At 41.3% G+C, this 14,443-nt stretch overlaps 1 protein-coding gene and 1 long non-coding RNA gene across 2 annotated transcripts in view; both read right to left on the bottom strand.

Annotated features, from left to right (window-relative positions):
* Positions 1 to 12,520, bottom strand: part of LOC122561536 (cilia- and flagella-associated protein 54-like) — a 201,748-nt gene extending 189,228 nt beyond the window's left edge. Inside the window, exon 1 of the mRNA XM_043713281.1 lies at positions 12,463 to 12,520. The gene's annotated coding sequence lies outside the window, so the exon portion shown is untranslated. The remainder of the gene's footprint in view (positions 1 to 12,462) is intronic.
* A 3-nt stretch (positions 12,521 to 12,523) lies between these two features.
* The window catches only part of LOC122561537, a 12,664-nt gene continuing 10,744 nt past the window's right edge, over positions 12,524 to 14,443 (bottom strand). The window contains exons 4-5 of the long non-coding RNA XR_006315035.1: positions 12,883 to 12,969; positions 12,524 to 12,582 (exon numbers count right to left, since the gene is read on the bottom strand). This is a non-coding gene — a long non-coding RNA (uncharacterized LOC122561537). The remainder of the gene's footprint in view (positions 12,583 to 12,882; positions 12,970 to 14,443) is intronic.

Here is a 14,443-nt window from a genome sequence, read left to right on the forward strand (position 1 = left end):
AAAAATTCTATCCAGATGCATCATTGGTTGGTATGGCAACCGCTCTGCCCAAGACTGTAAAAAACTACAGAGTTATGAACACAGCCCAGTCCATCACGCAGGCTAACCTCCCATCCATGACTCTGTCTATACTTTTTGCTGGCTCGAAAAGGCACAAACATATTCAAAGACCCCTCCCACCCCACTTATAAGCTCTTCCAATCTCTTCGGCAGAGCAAAAGGTACAAAAGCTTAAACACAAAACAGTTTCTTCCACACTGTTCTTAGACTTCTGAATGAAACTTTCAAATTTCAAATTAAATGTTGACCTCACTCTTTGTGCACCTCTGTGCAGTCATAACATTATATTCCTTTCTCTCGTCTATTACCCTTATGCATGATCTGCCTGTACTGCATGCAAAACAAAATTTTTCACTGTACCTAGACACATGTGACAGTAAAAATCAAATCAAAAAATATACTGTTATTGAATGAAACACTTAGGCTTCTCTGAAGTGCTGGAGGTAAGACAACTTATGGATGCGGTGTTAAGATCCGAGAATAATATTGGCAATGCATGAGAGAGAGAGAGCGAGAGACAGAGCAAGAGAGAGAGGAGAGAGAAGGTGTGAATGTGTGAATGTGAGACAGTGTGTGTGGACCCTCTCAAAGGCTTATATCCCATCAACTCTAAAAGATGAAAGACTTAATAACAAATGAAGTTTGTTAAATATTTCATTTTACTTGCATTACACTGTAATCTTTTGCTATAAATTCTATATTTTATGGTCCTACTCCACAACCACCTGAAGAAGGAGCAGTGCTCAGAAAGCTAGTGCTTCCAAATAAACCTCTTGAACTATAACCTGGTGTTGTGTGATTTTTAACTTTGTCCACTCCAGTCTAACACTGGCTCTTCTCCATCTTGAATGCAGGAGAGCTTGTAAAACTAAGTTCATTAATCATCTGTGAACCCACAGCCCTCACTGACATCTCACTTTACCTTAACATCCATGAGAAAGAGTCTTCCTGGAGACCAAGGGATTCACAATAGAGGAGAAATTATATTTATCAAGTTGATTAATTGTTAACATGCAGTTATTGTTGTAATATGGGCAAATGGCACAGTTGGATTTAGCACAGAAAATTTCCATGAATAGAAATCTCGACAGTGTTATATCTGCCAGAGCTACATAAGCAATCTCCAAATCGTCTTATGGGATTTTTATGTAAACTGGGGAGATGGACTTTGATTATTATCACAATTTGAAAAAGTTCTGAAAATGCACCTTTAATACTGCGTGGAATTCTAGATTGTTGGCTTAGTTTCTGGTAGGAGATTCCCATAACATTTAGAGACAGAAATAAAACCCTCCCAACTGAGTCAAGCTGACACTCAAACAGACTAATAATGCTCAGTTTGTTCTCCTATCCTTATAAACCAGCAATGGGGATGGTCTAGGAACAGGCCACTGAAATATTAGCACATCCGAAAATCTTGAGGAGATCTTCACCAGTTAAATTAAGTTCATCATCTCTCATTACAAGTGGTGCATTGACAAAGTTTTCCTCCATCATAAACCCCATAACTTTCCCAGTGGAAACTAGACCTTATTTCACTGATGGTTTTCTTCAATCTTACTGATCACTTAGTGATCTGTTTATTAAATATTTTGGTGAAAGAGTGTGATAACACAGAGATAGTTAGCCAAATCAAACCAGTCTTCATGTTTACCACACAGTATTTACCACACAATAAAATAAAAATTTTCAATGACCCTCAAAATGACTCCCATGGTTCCTACCCCGACATTTTCAATAACTAGCACCAGACTTTGAATAACTGATACTAGATATCAGGTTTATAGCTCAAACAAAAAACCTATAAATAATACAGCATATTTAGCAGAGTGAAGTTAAACAACAAGGTAATCTAATAAAGGTCTAAGATTTCAACCCAATCCTCGAACTCTAGCACCCATACTCACACAAGACAGACAAACAGGCAGACACAGTTCAGGGATAAGGAATAAAGAAAAACATAAATGGCCAGTTCACAAGCAGAGACCATGATCTGTAACCTCACTGGCACAAAGGATTATATCTTCCTTGGTTTCTCATGAAATCAATGCATGCACATATCTTCCAGGGGGTTCTGAGGAATGTTCATTTAATTCTTATAACTGAGATTCTATTCTCTGAACTTGACAGGACAACCAAGGAGCAATCAAACCTTTGTCCGGTAGCTTCTGCGGGTACAATCTTCCTGGCTCAAACAGTACAAAAAAAAAGTTCAATCTGGAGCTTGGTGACCAGTGGTATTCCACAGGGATCTGTTCTGGGAACTCTGCTCTCTGTAATTTTTATAAATGACTTGAATGAGGGTGGGTTAGTAAGTTTGCCAATGACATGAATATTGGTGGAGTTATGGATAGTGTGGAGGGTTGTTGTAGGTTGCAACGGGACATTGACAGGATGCAGAGCTAGGCTGAGATATGGCAGATTGAGATCAACCTGGAAAAATGTGAAGGGATTCATTTTGGAAGATCGGATTTGAATGCAGATTACAGGATTAAAGTCAAGATTCTTGACAGTGTGGAGGAACAGAGAGATCTTGGGGTCCACATCCATAGATCCCTCAAAGATGCCACCCAAGTAGATAGGGTTATTAAGAAGGTGTATGGTGTGTTGGCTTTCATTAGCAGGGGGATTGAGTTTAAGAGCCGCGAGGTTATGCTACAGCTCTATAAAGCCCTGGTTAGACCACACTTAGAATACAGTGTTCAGTTCTGGTAGCATAATTTTAGGAAGGATGTGGAAGCTTTCGAGAGGGTGCAGAGGAGATTTACCAGGAAGACATGGTTGAGGGAGAGGTTGAGGAAGCTAGGGCTTTTCCCATTGGAGCAAAGAAGGATGAGAGATGGCTTGATAGAGGTGGACGAGATGATGAGAGGCTTAAATAGAGTGGATTGCCAGAGACTTTTTCCCAGGGCAGAAGTGATTATCATGAGGGGGCATAATTTTAAGGGGATTGGAGGAAGGTTTGGGAGATGGCCGGGGGAGGTTTTTTACAAAGAATAGTGGATGCATGGAATGCACTGCCAGCAGTGGTTGCAGACTCAGATACATTAGGGACATTTAAGCGACTCTTGGATAGGCACATGGATGATAGAAAAATGTAGGGTTAGTTTGATCTTAGAGTAGGATAAAAAATCGGCACAACATCGAGGGCTGAAGGGCCTGTAATGTGCTGTACTGTTCTATGTTCAAATTCTGGTCTCTCCTTGCCATACTGACCAGCCCCACACCATGTCCCATTCAGCATTTGCTATCTGCTCAAGCATAAGGCCTCTCCAGAGTTAAGGAATCTATAGAGTACTTTGTAATAAAAACAACGTGCAATTAATTTTCAGACCTGTTCTCAAAAGCAAATAACAGTTTACAAAAAAGCAAGTTGCTGCTCACAGTCCAAAAGATCATTTTCAGTTGTCAACTGGGCTCAGTGGTTAGCTCTGCTGCCTCACAGCACCAAGGACCTGGGTTCGATTCTACACTATCTGTGTGGAGTTTGCATGTTCTTCCTGCGTCTGTGTGGGTTTCCACCAGGTGCATGGTTTCCTCCCACAGTCCAAAGATGTGCAAGTTAGGTGGATTGACATGCTTAACTGCCCATTGTGCTCAGGCATGTACAGGCTAGGTTGATTTGCCATGGGAAGTGCAGGATTACAGGGATAGGGGGACGGGTTAATGTGGACCTGTTGGGCCAAATGCCACGTTTCCACACTGTATGGATTCTATTTATTTTAGTTATTTTATTTATGATAACTCTTGTAGTTCTTTTTACATGAATTGTGCATGAATCAAAGCTTTGTGATGAGTGATTGAACAGAGTCCACCATTGTATAAGGAATCACAGCATAAGCTCAGCGATATTAGGTTTGATATCCTAAATGTAGTTCTGATTTCCTCCAGTTCACACCTCAGATTGGTCCGTTTGGATGGTTTAACCACTGCTATGGCCCAGATGAATACATCCTGGAGGAGCCTGGAATTCTGTCTGACAAGATGTTCGAGTCACAAACTCTTGTAACATTTAGACAGTATTCAGGTGCTCATTTGCATTGCCACAGTCTCCTGTGTTATTGGTCAAAAACTGGAAAATGGGATTAGTGTAATCAGATCTCTGTTACTTGGCATGGACACAATAGACCAAATGGCAGGAGAGATATCTTGTCACAGCTCTTAGGCTGAAGACCAATATAGACAGAAAATTTGTTGAATGTGGATAGAGAAAGAAAGAAGCAGGGACAATGAAAGACTCAGAGAAAGCAAATAAATGAGAGCAGCAATAGGAAGTGAGGATAGAGTAACATCTTAACTGGTAGAAAAGGAGGCTGAGGGAGAAAATGAGATTGAAGGTTTAAGAACACAAGTTGATAGGAAAAGTAATATATCCTTTTAAAGAGTTGGAGATCATATAGATAGTGTATTCTAGTGCAACTGTTCTAAGGCAAGTAAGTTGTGGGAATGGGATATGTAAACAGCTGGTCATCATGAAGAAATATAATGGTGCCTTGTTGACAGAACATCAACAAAACTGTACTCCACAAACAGAAACAAACAAAGGTGATGTCCTTAAGTATAAAACTCTCGATCGTGTCCTATCCTAGAAGGACTCAAACGTAAGAATCACTATGGAATATTACTGACAGTAAATTCTACACAATAACTTTGAGCCAAATACTTAGTTTGGGTTCTGTAAAGACTACTTGGTTCCAGATTTCATGACAAGGGCAAATCTCAAAGCTGCAGTCATAAATGAATAAACCAGGGCCTTGTAAATTGGAACAAGCAGCAAAGTCAAGGACAGCAGCCTCACAGTCCAAACCAGTGCTCACCCATAGGTTTTTGACCCATTTTATTTAAACAATGTCAACTTAAGACACCTGCTGACAATATCCCTTTCCCAAGAACAAATTTTAAAGTAAATATCAATCCTTTGCCAAAGTAATGTGATCAACCTGAGGAATTCCAAGGAAATTCCTGGTACTTAACAAAATCGTTTTAGCATTTTAACACACTTGTGGAATCTCTGCTTAACTTTCTCTGCTCTGTTGAAAACTTCTGTTTCTCCAGTCTGTCTTTAAACTAAAACTTATGAGCTGAATTTTATCATAGATCAGGTAAGCGCCATCACGTCAAGTTTCATGGAGGGTTTCTGTCTGCAAGGCCTCGCAAGTTTTTTTGTGCAATCATCCTTCAACATACTTCATTAACTCAGGACTACGCCCCTAAGGTTGTTCCAGCGGTAATCCAATTCTGCCTCTAGGCAGGGCATACTCAGCCTGTTCGGCCTTTAGACACAAATGACACCCGCGTTGCCAGACCAAACCACAAACCACAAATGGGCTCCACTGTAGAGAAAGTGAGGACTGCAGATGCTGGAGATTAGAGTCGAGTTGGAAAAGCACAGCAGGTCAGGCCGCATCCAAGGAACAGGAGAATTGACATTTCAGGCAAAAGCCCTTCATCAGGAATGAGGCTGGGAGCCTCGGGGGTGGAGAGATAAATGGGACGGGGGTGGTAGGACGGATGTGATAGCATTGGAGAGGGTGCAGAGGACATTTCCCAGGATATTTCCTGGACAGTTTCGGTAATGAAGAGAGATTGGACAGAGTGGGGTTGTTTTCCTTGGAGCAGAGGAGATCGAGAGGGAACATGATTGAGACTTATAATACTATATGAGGTATAGATAGAGTAGACAAGGTAAAACTTGTCCCATTGATGGGGGGATCAATGACCAGGGAGCATAGATTTAAGGTAAGCAGCAGATGGTTTATATGAGATGTGAGAAAAAACTCACATCTCATATATCAAACACACACACTCTCTCACTCTCCCTCACACGCACGCACACACACATATAAGTCTATGGGGTGAGGTGGTGTTCATCTTGAACTCAGTGCCTTTAAAGGTGGTAGAGGCAGAAACTTTTATAATGTTTAAGAAGCATTTAGATGTGCACATGTGATGCCAAGGCTTACAAGGCTATGGATCAAGTGCTGGAAAATGGGATTAGAATAGTTCAGCGGTTGTTTTTGACTGACATGAATGTGTTGGGTTGAAGAGCCTTTTTTCTGTGCTGTAGATCTCTGTGACTCTCTTGGTGCAAAGTGTCTAAGATCGATGTCTGGAAGAGCAAGTAATGGGCTAGAGTCACAAGGTACCTCCTTAGACTTTCATTTTGGGAATCTTCGGCATCTAGTGTCGATCCAGCTGGAGGGAGAATAGGAATGTGCATTTTAATGAGGTGGAGGTACCAGTGTTGCACTGGGGTGGACAAAGTTAAAAATCACACAGCACCAGGTTTATTTGGAAGTACAAGCTTTCAGAGCACTGCTTCTTCGTCAGTTAGCTTGTGGAGGAAGATCACAGGACACAGAATTTACAGCAAAAGATCATAATGTCATACACTGATGCAATATATTGAACGAAACTAGATTGCTGTTAAGTCTTTCACCTTTTAGAATGAGTTGCAGGTTCCGATTCATTAATATGCAAATTCTTTCAAGTCACATTCCTAAGATAACTTAAGGTTTCATAAAAAAAAGTGACATCTCAGCTCAGACAATGCATTAAAGGTTAGAATCTGTATGTACTCCAATCTTGAGTCAGAATTGTTTTATTTCCAAAGTAGAATCTTATAAAACGTCACATGGATGATAAAAAATATTGACTGCCGGCTCCAGCCTGTATGCGTTTTGAACAGAATACAATGTATCGGCAAATACAATTCTGCAAATGCAAATTCACCCATAAACCTTCCTGTATGTGCACGCACATGTAGTTGAGGGAGAGTGAGGGAATGTGTGTGTGTCTGACTGAGAGACAGCAGGTGTATGAGAGAGGATCTGCGTGAGTCTGTGAGTACATAAGGGTGTGTGTGTGTATATGTGCTTGTGTATGCACTACACACGTGTAGTGCAGTGGGTTCACCTGTAATGTGACATGAACCCAAGGTCCTGGTTGAGGCCATCCTCATGGGTACCGAACTTGGCTATCAGCCTCTGCTCAGTAACTTTGCTTTGTTGCGTATCCTGAAGTCCGCCTTGGAGTATGGTGACCGGAAGATCCGAGGCTGAATGTCCCTGACCGCTGAAGTAGTTCCTGACTGGGAGGGAACATCCCTGTCTGGCGATTGTTATGCGGTGTTCCTTCATCCATTGTTGTAGCGTCTGCTTGGCCTCGCTAATGTATCATGCTTGGGGCATACTTGCCTGCAGCATACCAGCTAGACAACGTTGGCAGAATAATATGAGTACCTGCCGCATACATGGTGGGTAGTGTCCCTACATGTAATGGCAGTATCCACGTTCACTCTCTGACACATCGCACTGGTTGCCATAACAGGGTTGTACAGTGTTTTGGTTGATGTTGTCCTGAAGGCTGGGCAGTTTGCTGCAAACAATGGTCTGTTTAAGTTTGATGGTTGTTTAAAGTCGAGAAGTGGGGTGGGTAGGGAAGGTCTTGGCAAGGTGCTTATCCTCATCGATAATGTGTAGTAGGCTGCGAAGAACATGGCAATGTTTCTCTGCTCCCAGGAAGTACTGAACAACGAAGGGTACCCTATCGGTCGCATCCTGTGTCTGTCTCCTGAGGAGGTCATTACAGTTTCTCACTGTGGCAAATCAGAACTGGCGATCGATGAGTTGAGCATTGTATCATGTTTTTATGAGGACATCCTACAGCACCTTTAGGTGTCCATCACATTCCTCCTCATCTCAGTAGATCCTGTGTATGCGTAAAATTGTCCCTAGGGGATGGCTGTTTTAATATACAGAAGTGCAGCATTGTGAAGAATGAGACAGTTACTAAAGAGTAGCCCATGGTAAGTCTGATGGTGAATGAAACTTGTTGATATCACTGTGTAGTTGTTTCAGTGACTCCTCACCATGGTCCAGTGGAAGAAAATGTCATCACTATATCTGGCGTATAGTGCTGGTTGGAGGTCCTGTACAGCAAAGAGGTCTTGTTCGAACTTGTGCATGAAAATGTTGGCATACTGGAGTGTAAATTTGGTCTCCATGGCTGTTCCATGTGTCTGGATGAAGAACCGGTTGTCAAAGGTGAAGATGTTGCGGTTGAAGATGAAGCGGATGAGTTGTAGAATGGTGCTCGGGGATTGGCAGTTGTTGGTGTTGAGTACTGAGGCTGTTGCCGCGATGCCGTCATTGTGGGGGATGCTGGTGTAGAGTGCTGAAACATTCACTGTGATGAGGAATGTTCCTGGTTCGACTGGATGCTAAGTTTCTGCAAGAAATCTGTAGTATCGTGACAAGAGTTGGATATCCCCTGTACAATGGGTTTCAAGATGCCCTCAACATAGCCAGAGAGGTTCTCACACTGGGTTCTGTTGCCTAACATGATGGGATGTCCAGGTGTGTTGGCTTTGTGTATCTTCAGAAGGCAGTTGAAGTCCCCTACACGAAAAGTAATTGGGATGAGAGTCCATAGGGAACTCTGAAGGACTGGATCAAAAGTTTTGATCAATCTCTTTAGTTCATGGGTGTGTTCTTTGGTCAGATCAGTCAGTAGGTGCCTGTAGTGTTCCTGGTTGTTCAGTTGTCAGTACACTTCTTTGCAATAGTCCGTTCTATTCTGAACAACAATGGCTCCTCCTTTATCTGCTCGTTTTATGACAATGTTGCGATTGAATTTGTGAACATGGATGGCATTGCATTGTGACAGAGTGATGTTTTGCTCTACCTTGTGAGTGCAGCTGATGAATCTGGCATTTACACATTTCCTGACGGTTTGAGCACACATGTCAAGCCAAGGGCAGCAGCCATCAGGAGGGGGCCAAATTGACTCCTTCTTTGGTCGCTCCACTACAGATCTCCTCTGCCTGTTCCGTTTCATTGGTTGTCTCGTTGGGTTTGCTGCTGACATCTTGGAAGAATTCACGGAGTCTCAATTGTCCGATGAATTCCTCCGTGTCTGCCACAAGACCAATGGGCCCATTTTGGTGGTGAGGCAGAAATTGAGCTCTCGGCTAAACACTTCAATCTCTTCTAGTGTCATCTAAAAGATTAAAGACTTAACAGCAATCTAAGAAGTAGTGTCAGGTTAATAAGGTGCCAAGTGAGAAGAGTAGCATGCTAGGGTTGAGGCCCAACAATCACATTATTGGTGAGTTCTTCTTAAACACTTTTCATCAAAATTTTCCCTTTGGCAATGTTTGCAATTTTAGTGGTCAAAAAATCCAGAAGTAGAATGTTCAAGTATAGTGCAACCAAAAAACAAGTCAGGTTTCCAAACTTAAAAATGTTACAGGTTTGGTACCAGAGGACTGGAGGATTGCAAATGTTGTGCCCTTGTTCAAGAAGGGCAGTAGAGATGACCCAGGTAATTATAGACCAGTGAGCCTTACTTCTATTGTTGGAAAGGTTTTGCAAAGGATTATAAGAGATAAGATTTATAATCATCTCGCAAGCAACAATTTGATTTCAGATAGTCAACATGGTTTCAACAAGGGCAGGTCATGTCTCACAAACCTCATTGAGTTTTTTGAGAAGGTGACCAAGCATGTAGATGAGGGTTGGGCAGTTGACGTGGTATACATGGACTTCAGTAAAGCCTTTGATAAGGTTCCACATGGTAGGCTTTTGGAGAAAATGCAGAGGCATGGGATTGAGGGTAATTTAGCAGTTTGTATTAGAAACTGGCTTTCTGAAAGAAGACAGCAAGTGGTGGTTGATGGAAAATATTCAGCCTGGAGTCCGGTTACTAGTGGTGTGCCACAAGGATCTGTTTTGGGACCACTGCTGTTTGTCATTTTTATAAATGACTTAGACACTGGCATAAGTGGATGGATTAGTAAACTTGCAGACGTGGAAGAATGTTACGGGTTGCAGGGTGACTTGGATAAACTGCAGAATTGGGCTGAGAGGTGGCAAATGGAGTTCAATGCAGCTAAATGTGAGGTGATCCACTTTGGGAAGCACAACAGGAAGGCAGAGTACTGGGTCGATGGATAGATTCTTGGTAGTGTGGATGTGCAGAGAGATCTTGGAGTCCATGTACATAGATCCCTGAAAGTTGCCACCCAGGTGGATACTGCTGTTAAGAAGGCATTTGGTGTGTTAGGTTTCATTCGTAGAGGGATCGGGTTCTGGAGCCGCGATATCCTGCTGCAACTATACAAAACGCTGGTGTGGCCACACTTGGAATATTGTGTACAGTTCTGGTCCCCATATTTTAGGAAGGATGTGGAAGCATTGGAAAAGGTGCAGAGGAAATCTACCAGGATGTTGCCTGGTCTGGAGGGAAGGTCTTATGAGGAAAGGCTGAGAGACTTGAACCTGTTCTCATTGGCAAGAAGGCGGCTTAGAGGGGATTTGATAGAGACATACAAGATGATCAGGGGATTAGGTAGGGTAGACAGTGAAAGTCTTTTTCCTAGGATGATGATGTCAGCGTGTATGAGGAGGCATAACTACAAATTGAGGGGTGATAGATTTAAGACAGATGTCAGAGGCGGGTTCTTTATGCAGAGAGTGGTAAGGGCGTGGAATGCCTGAACTGCTAATGTAGTCAACTCAGTCACATTAGGGAGATTTAAACAATCCTTAGATAAACACATGGATGATTTTGGGATAGTGTAGGGGGACGAGCTGAGAATAGTTCACAGGTTGGCGCAACATTGAGGGCCGAAGGGCCTGTTCTGCGCTGTATTGTTCTATTTTCTATGCTCCAGCAACTAAGGTGGGAGATTTCACTTAAAGTTTGTCCACAACTGACTGTCGTCTACTTCTTCCCTCTTCTGCATTACTTAGACACTCCCTAGTCTTGCAGTGCAGTTAGGATGTTTAAGAAGAATGGAAACATTGCAGATAGAGGCTCAGATTTCACCTGAGGATGTTTATGGGAATAGCCTGAGGAATGACAAACCTTGTGCAGGATTACTGGGTTACCAATAAGACCACTACTTGTTAAAATATAACCATGATCAAGAAGTAACATTTGCCTTGCTTAGGAATTTGTCTTAGCTGAGTAAAGTGGGAAAACTTAGGAATAGGACAGTGTAAACAGATACCAAGGCAGCGAGACCATATGAAACTTACATAAAATTTTAAACAGCTTATTTGTGACAATAATGACAAAGACTTTGAGAGTGTTGTTAAAAGACGGAATTAAATGTATAGGTTCCTTTAGGAGGTAAAATCTTTAAGCAATTAGATAAGCAACACAAGTAAATATGAAAAGCATTACTAAACCGAAAGCTATTTGTAAAGAAGTCATCACACAGTCCCCAACTAAGTCATCTTTTTGAAAATTGCCTGTTGTGTTGTGTCTCTCAGAAATTCTGCCTCTAAAAGACATCTCCTGATAAATAGCATTAATCTCTTAGTTCAGACGTGTTATGATACACCTCTGGAGCAGATGGGACTTGAAACCAGACTCCCTGCCCAGATCTAGGGACACTACCACAAAAATGCTCACATTTAGTCACAAGATGACTGTAATCAGCCTTAACAGGTCTAAAAAGCTCTTTATTTTATTCTGAATAGCCCCAGTTGACTGCCCATCACTTGCTGACCCTGAGCTGCAAGCTTTAAACTTAGTTTGGGGTCAGAGCCATGGTAGGAAACCAGCAGAGGCCAGAGGCCAATGGAACCAATTTGTGCTACTGCCCAGATGTGATCCAGACTCAACTTGTTTTAGAAATCCAACCTAGGGAGCCATAACATAGATGATACCAGAGTAGTGCGATGATTCTCCCAAATCCCGTCTGATGGTACTCTGCAGAGACATAGACGTCATTTGACCTCTCCTCAAAAAATTACTCGGAGTTCAACTAGGTCAGGACGAAACTCTTTTCGAATTAATCCTTGCATGAGAAAACTACAATGGTTTCTCTCCATTAACTCCACTTCACTCATTCTAAACAGTTAACAAACTCATAAAATGGTTATCTCTCACACTGTTTGCTCAGCTCTTGAAGGAAATAGTCTTTGAGGAGAAAGTGAGGTCTGCAGATGCTGGAGATCAGAGCTGAAAATGTGTTGCTGGAACAGCGCAGCAGGTCAGGCAGCATCCAGGGAACAGGAGAATCGACATTTCGGGCATAAGCCTGAAAGAAGGGCTTATGCCCGAAACGTCGATTCTCCTGTTCCCTGGATGCTGCCTGACCTGCTGCGCTGTTCTAGCAACACATTTTCAGGTCTTGAAGGAAATACACATATTTGTGAGTGGGATCCATTTTTCAGCAAATTTACAAATATTTTCAGTGTTTGTCATGAATTTACCCTTTTTGGTTAATTTAGTTTTGCATCATGTTTTACCTAATAGGAGAACATACTCCTGTGTCAGCTACATCATGAAGGAAGGGGAGATTGGAATGTACATGTTATTAATGCATCATTAGTAATGAGAAGTAATCTAAACATGTTATGAAAGACTGAAATGAAAACTGTTACGTACCTTGGTCTCTCGAGATCTGAAACCTTCTAGAAGTGCATGTGGAAGCTTTTTACCATTAAGCAAGAAACTGTGTTCATCAAAAGCTTCTGCAAAGAGGCCCAAATCTGCTAAAACCCTGACCTGTTTACATTTGTTTAAAAAAAGTAAATATCAGTAACTTATTTTACAGCCAAATCTAAACAATTTCTAAGTCACAATGTTTGGGAAAGAGAAATTAATGTATATTTTCCAATCTTAAAATGATTGCAGATTCAAATGAAGGATCAATCATCACTGATGCGATACAGAAATACAAAGACCTCAAAGTCCTATCAGGTTCTGATTTTAAAATCTCTAAATAAGCAACTCATTGACCAAGCATTAAAAGATACATTTTGAAGAAAATCATCCAAAAAGCACAAAACCCAATAATTTTGTTACCTTCAGTATTCGTCCCCAAACACTCCTATATACGTCACGACAGATTACACTGACAAAGTACTGGTAGAGTGTGAATAAAGGCAGAACCTACCATGTGAAATAAAGATACATAATTAAAACAAGCTTCTTAAAGATGTAAGCTCTGTATAATACAAGACAAAGTGCCATGAAAGGTAGTTTGCTGAGCAGTTCAACCCACTGGGCTGTATTTTACCCCCATCACCACTCGGGTGTAATTTTGGTGGCAGCAAACACAAAAATATCAGGTGGTAAACTCACCATCTTCTTGCCCACCCCTAACCTACTGTCAATAATAGAAAAGACAAACAGGTGTAGGTAAGCTACCCAGCTTTAGGCCTATTGAGGCCAATTATTGAAAGCAAGGTAAATTTTACTTAGATGAAATGGAGTCTTTAAAATATTATACCTTAACCAACTGATAAGGACACACAATGCTGACAGTTTCAGAGATTAGGAAAGAATGTCAGCTTAAAAAGAACCATCTTCAAAATTCGACCTGTATACAAGCATATACTGTAATTTAAATTTGATTTACACCCTCCTTCCCTGGGGCACCACATTAGTGCTCCACCTGTCAACTCCCCCAACAGTATGGCTAAGCTAGCTACCCACAATTGCTGTACAAACTAATCACAGGTTATTTAGTCTATTGAAATACATCACAGCGCAAGAATTATTGTCTTCTGTGAAATAATCTTTTTTGCAAAAATGTCAATCAACAAAATAATTTTGCTGTGAAAACACAAAAATACTATTGGAAAAAAATGCCACTGGAACACAGTCAGATTGAATCAATAGACTTCCATCTGATAGAGTCTAAGTCTTTTTTCAATTGATGACTACATAAGTTTTTCTATTCAATCAACAAGTCTATAAGTAAGTAATAATGAGGCAGAGCTGTGGAAGAGAGAAAAGAAAAGGAAGCAGACCCTATACTCCAGATCCCACTCTCTTGTTGGATACCCTGCTTCATGTGCTCAGAGATCTGTGGATCATACATCAGCTAGTTCGGTCACATAAAGATCCACAACAAAAACTTCAGAACCTGAGTAGACAACATCCTGGGGTTGAAAAACAACCAATGATGACAAAACAAGATAAGAAATGGGAACATAAGTAGACTATTATGCCCCTTGAGGTTGCTCAGTCATCCATTATAATAACAGCCTAAACTCTAGTTATGCCCTAAAATTAAAAGAAAATATTGTTTACACTTAATGGACAATTCATTTTTGAAAATGCTCCAAAAAGAACACACAAAAAGAGTTTCTTTTGTAAAGTTCTGCAATGGGCCAATGGGCTGAGAAGTGGCAGATGGAGTTTAATTCAGATAAATGCGAGGTGCTGCATTTTGGGAAAGCAAATCTTAGCAGGACTTATACACTTAATGGTAAGGTCCTAGGGAGTGTTGCTGAACAAAGAGACCTTGGAGTGCAGGTTCATAGCTCCTTGAAAGTGGAGTCACAGGTAGATAGGATAGTGAAGAAGGCGTTTAGTATGCTTTCTTTTATTGGTCAGAGTATTGAGTACAGGAATTGGG

Source organism: Chiloscyllium plagiosum, chromosome 23 (assembly GCF_004010195.1).
Source record: "Chiloscyllium plagiosum isolate BGI_BamShark_2017 chromosome 23, ASM401019v2, whole genome shotgun sequence".
In the NCBI taxonomy this organism is placed as follows: domain Eukaryota; kingdom Metazoa; phylum Chordata; class Chondrichthyes; order Orectolobiformes; family Hemiscylliidae; genus Chiloscyllium; species Chiloscyllium plagiosum.